Here is a 12,371-nt window from a genome sequence, read left to right on the forward strand (position 1 = left end):
AATCTTTCTCTTCGTCTCTCATACCTGTCAATTTTCCTCTCAAATAATTAAGAGCTATCTGTTAAATAGCACTACCAATCAAATAGGATTGCTGTAACTGTAACGTTCATAAATTTTGTAGATGTGAATATCTGATTTTCCATAGCCAGTTAAGCAGACTGCATTAGTTCTAGTAAATTCCAAAACTAGTATTTGTATTGTCATGCAACCCTTCTGCCACTATTTTGATCAAAAATGAAATTAAGCTAAGACGAACATTCTAATTTGAAATGTTCTCTAGAGAGTTTAACTTGGGAAAATAATATTGTGTTTACAATGTGAAAAATCATGGGGTTAATGTTTCTAGATTTCAACATACAGCAGGACTGAGGACATGAGATACTGCATTAGGAAAGCTCAATCTATAATTATTGGGCAAAGAAAATATTTTAGTTCAATTGACCTGAACAATAGAGTGAAATGGAAGAAAGCAAGCTTATTTATTTGAGTCACCGTGTGTGAAGTACGAAATACAAAGTGAAAAGATGATTTCATTGAGAATAAAATATTCATGTTGATAACTTACATAAAACAAAAGATGGAGTGTTTTCTTCAGGGAAATTACTTTCTTTGATGAGTACCATTTATGCATGATGGAGTTTTAAATTTTTGAAAACCCCCTTGGTTATTTTTTTACTTCCTTGCAATTCTGATGGTTTTAATTTCAGGCATAAGCAGATGTAAAATTTTCTTGCTAAAAGCTTCTTACTCTGTTTAAAGTCAAATTTATGACATTATAAAAAAAAAGAATGGCTTCTTACAATCACAGTGATTAGGAAATCAATATTGAAGACATCAGTCTCATGAATTACATGGTGAACTGTGGCTCCATTCGTTTTGAAACTACCCTACAATAAAATTTGTCTTCATTTACTCTGTTCATTTTTAACATTGTTTTGATTGAAGCATATACTTGAGGGATGCTGTTGCTAACTAGCAGGCTGAGTTTTAGAAGCAATTTCATTTTACTGAAACCTATCATATAATGACTGCTTGAAAGTCTTACACATTGCATGTTAAAGTTCAAATACTGCTTAAAGATAGAAAGCTATTTCTTTTACCAGATGATTTAACGTGGAGCATATTTTAGAAAATGGTTTGGCAAGTAAGCACAATGATCCTAAATGAAAGAAAGAAGAAACCAGAATATCTCTATGGACTTGGGTTCAGCGGTGGAACATCAGAGAAGAAAGGCAAATAAATATGTTCATTTCAGTTTGTAAACTACTTTGTGCATTTCAGAGACACCATGCACTTGGACACTGTTTGTAAGGGGATTGTTACTGTGAGTTTCACAAAGGGCTGCAAAATGAATACACAGGAGAATGAGTGTGTATAAGTTGATGTACATCAATAAAGCATCCAAAGTATCTGCTTGCATGAAATTGTGATCCGTTAAGAACAAACCTTTAGGGGAATGTATTTAAAATAAATGTAAGCAAGTCTCTATGGAATTACCGGTATAGTAAATAGATACAAATACGAAGAGACACTCTAGTGGAATAAGGGTCTTTGAATTTGCAGCTGACATCAAATCAGGTGGCAATCCTCCCTCAGTGACTCAAGTTTTCACTACTCACAGCAAGAATGCAGTTAACAGAATCGGGATTTCTGCCCAACATGATCAAGCAAAATGTGACCACAGTATCTTCTGGACTCTTTGAAAATCCAGATTAAATAAATGCATATAAACACACAATTATAAGTGCATATAAATATGGTGTGCACATTTATTTGCACTTCTTTTATTACTAAAACATTTAAAACATAATTCATGAAGAATGATATTTAAAAATCAAAAGTTGGATTTCCTTTGTTTCTAAAATTGAGCCCATATATTTGTCATTCTGTGTATATATTCCAAATATTTATTGATTGATACTCCAAGGAGATCCAGAGAGAATTGTAACCCACTTATACCTGAATGCATCTTACAATTTACTGAGGTCAATATAGGAGTCAGTTGCTGTTTTTGTAATTTTAAAACGATCTGTCAAGAGTAAATGCAATTTATTATGCAAGGATGATTTCTCACTCTAAGAAACAAGAAGTTTTGAAGACTGTGATGTGAAGTTGGATTCTGAAAAGTAAGTTACTCGAAGAATGATTGGTGAAGAATTGTAAAGTTAAGAAGGTATGGGGACATAAGCATATGTCAAACCTTGAAACAAATGAATTCTCTCTTGAACATGCTGATTTTAGTTCCCTTCCCTCCCCTCACCTAAAGTGGGATTGTTCAGTTTTACGATATTGATCATTTTCAATCTTTCAAGAGATTCTAGCTTTCCACTGGTTATACTCATTTGTATCCTACCAGTGCTTTATCTGGCATTGCTTTTCTCTGTATCCTTGACAATAGTTACTTTTGTGTAATTGACATTATTATAGAAGTAAGGTAATACTTATTTTTGTTTCAAATTGCATTTCCTTAGTGATTAATATTTTTGAGCTTTCATATACATTTTGCCTATTTGAATATCTGTTCTTCATTGTCTGCCATGTCATTAAATCTTGCCTTTCCTCTAATTTCATATTTGGAATTCTAACAAGTCGGTGGTTTCTACTTCCTACTTATATTCCAAATAGGTCAATTTTCCATTGTTATCCATCATTCTAGACTATAATTAGTCATATTGTGTCTGTTACACTCAGACAAAATTCTTGCTGCTTTCCTACATACTTGACCGTAGTTTTCTCCTGACCATATGTTATTTTATATTATCATATTTTGTTTTCATTCTTTATAGCAACTACCATGAATTTTTATAAGTATACATTTTATGTTATTTTAAAGATAATTTTATTTTTTTTATTCTTCTAACCAGTTTACTTTTTTGTGCTGATCTAATAACATACATTTTTATGTTTTTATGGAATTTATTGACATAGTATCGCGCAAACAATATATTAGAAATAATGCAAGTTGAAATTTTTCAAAACACATGGGTTGAGACAGTATCAAGGACAGGTTCAAAAACAAACAAAAAAAGAAAAATTACAGGTTAAATTAAGGCAGTCTATTTCTTTTTATTTTTGTATATGTGCTGCTGAAGTGAGCACAACACAGTCTATTTCTATGCCCACTCATATATATGTATCAATTTAATATGTTTCACACACTATCTCTAGGAAAAACAAGACTTAAAATTTGAAATTTGACAGAAACTAAAGAAAGCATAACACTACATTACTCAGAAACATGAGTGTCTTTCATGTTATGGATAATACTCTGTATTTCAAAAATATTTTTGTAGCACTCTATCTTATGACTGTTATGTAAGGAGTTGTGTAAGTGTGGGTGAAGGGAAACTGGTGGCTTTATTCCCATTTCAAAGTTTAGAAAACAGAAGCTCATTTCCTAGTGTCATGCAGAAAATAAGTAACATAAAGCAGAAGAGAAGAGTTCTGACTCCCACATTTGCTCTGCTTTTCACTACACCAGGTTGACCACGTGTTATCAATCTGTAAACAAGAAGAGACTGAAATTGGATATGAGAAGGGAAGCATTCAAGGCAGTCATCAAAGGTATTTCTTCTCACCCAGTCATTTAGTATATGGGCTGCCAAAGCAAGCATTTACCCACTCATTTAAACCATCAGCACATTCTAAGTGTACTTCAGTAAGCAAGGACGATACATTCCTGAAGGAGCAAAGGCAGTGTGCATTTAGGTATTTTAAATTATTGTGCATGCACATTTTACTGAGTGTTGGGGATATAATGGGGAGCAAAAGTAGTAGTTGTTCCAGAGTTCATTTGCAGTTGGAGAATAAAAACGTATTCGCAAGAAAAAAAACACACACACACACGGGTATAAAACCAAATATAAGGTTAGGATACATGAAACTAATGAAACAATTTTACATGGACCTCATTTTGCCTGCAGCGACTGAAGATATTTTACCTAAGGAACTAACAATAGATCTCAAATAGAAACATGAGAGTGAAATATCTAAGAGTGGGTCGGAAAATATCTGGGAAGACTTTCCAATTCCTATATAACAAAGTGAAAAGGTTTGGTATAAATAAGTAACTTCTAGCTTTCTAATTCCCGTGTGCCCTGAATTATAGTGGACATAATAGAATTATCTCTTCATTTTAAATACTTAGTTGACAACATTAATCTGTGTAATTCCAATTCAACATTCTGGTCAAGTGATGAGTGTCAAAGAAGATGAGGGCATATTTAGTTATGCAAAACAATTTGGCTTTTACCTGCAATGAATCAGTAAACTCTCTGCTCATCTGATAAAGAGAGAGAGAGATGCTACATTGAGTATGGCACAATGCTTTGATTTTTCTCCTTTAAAAAAAAAAAGAAATAACAATGCAGAATAATAATAATGGCCAGATTAATTAACATTAAGTGACTTCAGTTAGTTTTTTTTATCCTGACAAGATTAGAAGGGACTTTGTTGTTATATTTCTAATTATGTATTTTCATTATATTTGGTTGAGCCAATGCTTTCCAATTGGTTACTACAAATTTCCTATTCACTGGAGAATTAAGCACTTGGTATTTTCTTGCTTCCTTAATGCTTTGGGTAGATTGTGTGAAAATTTAATATGAATGACTTCATTGTAATTCAGTCTGTCGTGGAACTTAGTCTAAAACAAGATTTCTTTACAAAGTTTACTTCAAATGTCTTAGACATAGAAAGCAAAATAATTGCTTTGAATATAATTTCTAGTAGAAAATGTACTTATGTGTATTTGCAGAAAGTCTCAAGTACTAATTTACACATTATAAGCAGTCATAAAATAATGACTAGCTAATTCTTCCCACAGACATTTGTTGATAACCTAGCAAGGGAAATCAATTCATTTTACCAGATAACACATAAGCTTTGTTTCCTGTAATATTTGACTCAGAGTGATGAAGACCTGGTTTAAAGAAATTTGTCTTGCCTTGAAGCTGTTATCATATGTGTTTGAAGTTCCTATGTTCTCTAGCTTTCTGTTCACTTTCTGCCCCTAAGCTCACGTAACACAAGGCTTAATCAATGTTTCAGTGCTGGAGTGATAGAAAAATTAGATAATTAGGCTACTCAGTGTGGTAGTTAGTATTAATGAGTGACTACTGAGATCTTGGAATAGGACTTGTAAAATTGACAACTGAATTTTTCATTTTATCTGGCTTGAGAAGTTTCATATGGCCACTAGAAACTGCACAGTTCCTCTTCAAATGTTTTTGTGTGTGTGGGGCGGGGGGAGACTTTTGGGTTCCTTTTACAATACATTTGATAAATGTAATGTGATCCTGATGTTTCATGTGTGATATAGCCTGAATATAGTTGAAAGACACGAGGATTTATGTATGTATATATGTATGTTTGCATATATGTGTGCATGTTTGGTTGAAGAAAGAATTTCTCTTGAGGGAAAATGTGGGTATAAGCAAAAACACATTTTCTTAACTCATTCAAGAAAGAAAAGTACAAAACATGTTTATATTGTTCAAAATACTAAGACCTGCAGCTGGAATTGCATAGATTGCGAGAGCTCATAGGACAATGAAAGGATTTCAGTGTGGTCAAATATTAATTTAATGCCATCAACACATAACAGCTAAGTACTTTTCCTTTGGCATGATGTAAAACTTTTTGTTTCCCTTATGAAAATAGAGGAGCCAAATTACAGCTTCTTATTTGTTCAGTCAAGACCTTGATCTTATTCATTATGTGTGAATGCTAAAGACCATTAAACCTTCTAATTTAGTTTGTTCGTATATTCTTACAGAATAACTAAAGAAGCTATTAAGTTGAGGGGAACACCACTGTATGCCTCGATGTCGCATGGGTCATTATGTTAAAAATGAAAACTCCTAATTTTAAACAACATAATAGAAGAATATCAATAGAATAACTTGTATCCACTGACTGAAAGTTAAAAGTATATAAAAATTATTAAGATACTCATTAATTTCACCACATACTACCTAGTCAATTTACATGTCTTTCATTTTATATCTTAATTGTATTCAGTGAAAAAAGTCAGTGTTCTCAGCATGGATAACTATATATTTACATTATAGACAGGCTTTAAAAAGTTCCTATTTTGTTTACACATGCAAATCTACAGGTTCAAAGCTAGTTTTATAATAATATTTAATAGTTCTGTATATTTTATAAGTCATTAACATTTTTTCAAATAAGCATTTCATAAGGCTTTAGGACAGGCTATTAGTCTGGTCAAAACTGATTTTTATTGCAGTAAATTAAAGCAAGTTTCAGTTGCCTTCTCTGCTATATGGTCCCCAGCATGCTCTTTCCTTTTGTAACTGATTCTTTTGTACATTAAAATAGTATGATTTTCCCACAGTGGGTACTAATTTTTATTTATACAGATAATGAGATTTATGTAATTAATATCTGCAGTTTTAACAGCACAGTGATAGGGATTTATAATATTTTCTCTCCCTCCCTTATTCCCAACTTCCACCTTTATTTTTAATTTTTCTTCAAATTTTTATAATTACATTTTGTCAAATTTATTTATAGTCTCAAGTTTTGTGATCCATGAAACCAAACACTAAGCAAGCTGTAAATAGAAAAAGTACTGTTCCTTACGAGAATAGACAAGGACTATAAACAGCAATTATATTTCAAAACGTCATTTTCACACACACACACACACACAGATATTTATACTCTGTATTTCAGTTAATATAAATCAGAGAAAACATGTGATATTTGTCTTTTTGGAACTGGTTTGCTTCACTAAGCATGATTATTTCCAGTTACATCCATTTTGTTGGAAAAGACAGAATGTTATGAAGTGCGGCCAGGAATAGCCAGCACCCATTGACAGTGGGCAAGTTAAATTTGGCTGTGTCCCCCAACCTCTGTCCTGCAAGTGGGTTCTAACAGCAATGGGATGATAATCCCATCCTCAACCACTTCCCCCACGTCCTAATTTAGCCAGGATATTGGATGCAGACAAGTCCAATTAGTCTAAGCATTTTCAGCTACAAGCCCTGATCCTGCACATCCCAATGAGAGCCAATTAACTCCTTAACTCACAGCACTTAGGTATTCGCTCCTGCCCACCTGTGACTCACCTATCAACTGAGGGCGGATGGTATTGCATTGTCGTGTAACCACTCCCCACACAAGCCCCTTTAAAAGGGCCATGAAGCAGGGGCTCTCACTCTCTTTCTGGTCAGGTGCTTCCATTACTCTGGCATCTCGACTCTTGGCTGACCCAGGACAGGTAATCCCCTGAGCATGGTCCCTGTGTACTGCTTAAATGAGGCAATGGTTATAATAATGTTGTTTCTGGTTTGTGTGCTATCTGGAGTTCCAGGAGGGGTGAGGCCTTGCAGTAGTAGAATGTGGGCAGAGAAGCCAGGGAAAGGTGAATGTCTGCAGCTTTGTAAGTGTGTCCAGGTTCTTTGTGTGTCCAGTTTATTCGTTGCATGTCTCTTAGGATAACTTATATTGTTGGGGAAGCTGGGACATAGGTTTTCAGCTTAATGAATAGACTTAAGGATAATGACCATTTGTTCCTTTGAGAATTATGATTCATTGGATTATGATTGGTTGGACTGCCGTATGGACTTGTGATTTGCTATTATACTCTATTATCACCAAGCTTAGTTAATAAAGACTCCTTAATAAACCTTAAGGATGTCTGGTGTGATCTCGCTCACACCCTGCGACAAGGACTTTATTTCTTTTTATGGCTGAATAATATTCCATCATGCAAGCAGCTATACAAAGCTTGTATGTATATATGCATACATGGAATATTATGTCTGTATATATACAGATATGTATGGATATTACAGTATTTTTATAAATATACTCTATTTTTCCTTATCTAGTCATCAGCTGATGGACATTATTGTAGCTGCTTCCATATCTTACCTATTGTGATATTTCTTGATATAGACACAAATCACTATAGACCGTCCTCTTAGCACTGCTTTTGCTGTTTTCCATATGTTGTGTTATATAGCACCATTGTATTGATTAATTTCTAGGAATTTCACTGTCCTTTAGTTTATTCTAGAATCTACTGTTCACTTAGGAGTATGTTGTCTCCTATTAATCATATGCTATTTAGAGTTTATTAATATCTAGACTCATTCTTTGTAGTCAGAAGAAAACTATAGTAGATTTCATTTTTTAGAATTTGTTGAGACTTGCTTTATGGCCTAGGCTGTTGTATAAGCTACAGATAACTCCATGCATTCATGGAAAGCAAGTACATCTTGGAGCTGCTTCGACTTCAGTCTGGACAGTTAATGGTGTTGGGATTCCTAAGTAAATTTGTGAAACCAATGCACATTGCTATCCCCTTCTCAGCACAACAAGCTTTTGGACTCAGCTTCCCAAAATAGAGCACTAACTGAGGTCTATTGGACTGGCAACTGACTCCTGAGATAGTGGTGCCCTCTGTGGACACTGAGGCTTCTAGGCTGGTAGTGGGTCTCCTGTCCACTATGTCTGTGAACACAGTACCCTTTGACTTTGGAAACCCTGTGACAATTTGAAAGGGTATAGGCTAATATTGGGCCTTTGGGTAATTACTAGGTCTGCGTCCAGCATTTCAGAGTCCCAGGACTGCTGGGGTGTTCGTTGCAGAGGGCTCTTTACTCATACTGAGAACATGTAGATTCTTTATGCAGTTTATGCACCTGAGTAGTTGGAATGTGCGTGGATTTTATTCATGCAAAGTGGTTGGTTCAGCTTGGCAGTGAGGGAGTGGGGCTGTGAGTATGCTAGCTGGTACAGCCATATTCTGTCACCTGTTGATGATAAAAAAAAAAATCTACTCTACCCAGCTTAAGTGTCACTCTAGACCCTACCCCACGCCACGTGAGATTGAACAAATGAATAACTTCATGGAGAAACGTGTGTTGAAAAATCTATGCATCAGAGTTGAGTTTTCTTCAGTATATTTAGATCATTTGGAGTTAATATAAATTTTATGTTTTTGAATGACAGAATCACACATCTAAAACTGTATTTCCTTCATGATAACTCATTCCAATTAAAAAAAAAATCTCAGCGACTTCCTACACATCATTTTGTTGTTGTTGTTGCTGTTGTTATAAGCTGTATGGTCAAACTGCTTCTTATAAATGAAGTATGGTTATGTCTTCTCATTAGAAGCTAGTGATTATGCCAAATGCAGCTGTAAGAAATATAATAGAAAAAATATAATAGAGGTATGCTTATCAGTATATTTATGCAAGATAAAGTTTTTAATAATTCTGAAGAAGAAGATATTTTGGAAAATGTCATCTATCAATTTCTGTGAAATATTCAAATATACTATTTATTTATCTGGAAGATGTTAATAGTTCCTAATTGTGTAGTTAAAGATGAAGAACATCTCTACTTGGGTTCCAAAAATGTCCTCAAGTGATTTTTGGCTATCTTTGTGGTTTTCTTTCTGGGAAAAGTGTGCACATGGAATTGGATAGATCTTTTCATTCCTGTGGTGGAAAGGATTGATCTTTGGTTTGTTGGAAAGATTGCTCTCATCTTTTGTTACAGATTTTTTTTACACACATGAGGTCTTTTTAAATAAGGTATTAAAATATCAGAATATAAACAAGTGTCTTTAAGCTTAACCACAAAATACTCAGGTAACTTGGAGTAAAACCCATAATGTGTAAATATCCTTTCTGTCACTTGTAAATGAGGGTAGTACTAATTAAGTAGCACAGGGGTTCATGCAACATAGTAGACATTAACTGCTTAAAACTAGCTCAGTTGGAGTAAACATTTAATGAGTAACAGCGAACACATATTACTTTACACTGGTATGTCTATTTACCTGAGTTGTTTCATAGAAATGTGATTATTATATGCTGATGGAAATGTAGATCTGAAAATTTCATAATGGAAAAACCCTACATTTAATTCTGTGTTCTTTCAATCTGTTTAAAACAACACATGAAATATCTGAGGACACAGGAAGTTTATTGTCTACAAATAATAGATTTATTTTTGTTCTATTCTAATAACTCACGTGATATTATGATCTACAACATTACCCCCATGTTACCAAAGATGGTAGCAATTGGGCCCGGCGTGGTGGCACAGTGGTTAAGGTCCTCGCCTTGCACGCCCGGGATCCCATATGGGCGCCAGTTCCATCCCAGCAGCCCCGCTTCCCTTCCAGCTCCCTGCCTGTGGCCCTGGAAAGCAGTCGAGGACAGCCCAAAGCTTTGAGACCCTGCACCCGTGTGGGAGATCCGCAAGAGGCTCCTGGCTTCGGAATGGCATAGTATCGGCCATTGCGCTCACTTGGGGAGTGAATCATCGGATGGAAGATCTTCCTCTCCGTCTCTCCTCTCTGTATATCGCCTTTCCAATAAAAAAATAATATAAATAAATCTTTGATAAAAAAAGATGGCAGCAATCATAAAAACTGCAGGAAATATTCTGATATATTTCAGTTTGAATCACTTTTTGAGTTCCATAGATGATTGTATGAGCATTCTTGGTATGCCAGAAAAGGCTGTTGGCATTGAAATCACATGTAGTATTTCAATGCAGAAAACCAAGTTTCATAATGACCAATTGAAATTAAAATTGGTGACTCAAAAAGTGCAGTATGGTGTACAATTATTGGTTACAGAGGACGATAATAGCTTATTCTTTCATGAGAGGACATTTCTGTCTTTAAACACTTATAGTAAACTATGCATTTTCATATATAGTATCCATTCTCAAAGGAACTAAGACAAATAACCAAAAATTAACCTTAACCTTTGACAGAAATGTTGATAGTATAACATTTGATACATAGATTAACAGTATAACTGAAATCCTGCCAAGCATAATTTTTCAAGGTGTACATAGTCACAATATTAACAGAGCCTGATGTGAAAGCATAGAGGCTTAATCATTGCCTTACAGCTGCCAGGATCCCATACTGGCACTAGTTTGCATCCCAACTACTCCACCTCTTTTCTAACTCCCTACTTGTGGCCAGGGAAAGCAGTAGAGGATGGCACACACCTTTGGGACCCTGATCCTTCATGAGAGACCCAGAAGAAGCTCCTAGTTCTTGGCTCCTGGCTCTTGGCTCCTTGCTTTTTCCTTTGGATCAGCTTAATTCTGGCTATTGTGGCTACTTGGGGAATTGACCAGTAGACAGATGTTTCTCTCTGTATCTCCTTCTCTCTGTAAGTCTGCTTTTCAAATAAAAATAAATAAATTTAAAACAAGGATAGCACTGGACTGTAGTTTTGGTGTAGCGGGCAATGTTGTCACATGAGATGCCAGCATCCCATTTGGGCATCAGTTTGTTAATTTCAACTCTAATTCTGGTTAATCTCCATCTCCCTGCCAAAGTCCTGAGAAAAGAATTTGACAACCTAGTCACTGGGCCCCTGCCACTCAAATGTCTATTTCCTGGATTCAGTTTAGCCTGCCCCTGCCTGTTGTAATCATTTGGAGAGTGGAGCAGCAAATGAAAAATTACTCTCTTTTTGTCACTCTCTCTTTCTGGGACAAAATCAATAAATCTATAAAGAAATTAGTGACATCTAGTTAATTTTTTTTGAAGGAACAAATGTCTAATTTTAGCATAGTCACTGATGGTTTGGTGAGATTTTATTTTTTTTTAAATGTATGCTCTCATATATTTGAAAAGCAAAGTTAAAACAAAAAGGAAAGATATATAGGTTTCCTATGTAAAGGTTAGGGCGGAGCCTGTCAAAGCCAACAGCTTCTCCTGAGTCTCCCTCACAGCTGGCAGGAATTCAAGTACTTGGTCCATCTCTGCTGCTTTCCAAGGTATATTGGGAGGGAGTGAAGCTAGACATTGAACAGCAAAGACTGGAATTTATATTGGAATGTCAGTGTTGCATGTGACAACTTCATTCTGCAATACTGTGCTGGCTCTGACACTGGAAATTTAATCACCGCTATGACTCCCTTCCAATGGATAAAATATTAGTATTTAATAATAATGCCCTACCTCACTTTTGGAATAATTTGGCAAAATATAACAAAAGTGCTTTGGATTTTAAGATTATAATAGTTCATGCCCATTGCACTGATACAGTTAATGATTACTATTTCAAATTTTATGAAATTTTTTTAAAGATTTATTTTTATTATTTTTTTATTGGAAAGGTTGATATACAGAGAGGACTCCCCAAGTGAGCACAACGGCCAATGCTATGCCGGTCCGAAGCCAGGAGCCTCTTCCGGGTCTCCCACGCGGGTGCAGGGTCCCAAAGCTTTGGGCCGTCCTCGACTGCTTTCCCGGGCCACAGGCAGGGAGCTGGAAGGGAAGCGGGGCTGCTGGGATTAGAACTGGCGCCCATATGGGATCCCGGGCGTGCAAGGCGAGGACCTTAACCACT

This window comes from Ochotona curzoniae, unplaced genomic scaffold (assembly GCF_017591425.1).
Source record: "Ochotona curzoniae isolate NIBS_2020 unplaced genomic scaffold, NIBS_Ocur_1.0 scaffold_4506, whole genome shotgun sequence".
NCBI lineage: Eukaryota > Metazoa > Chordata > Mammalia > Lagomorpha > Ochotonidae > Ochotona > Ochotona curzoniae.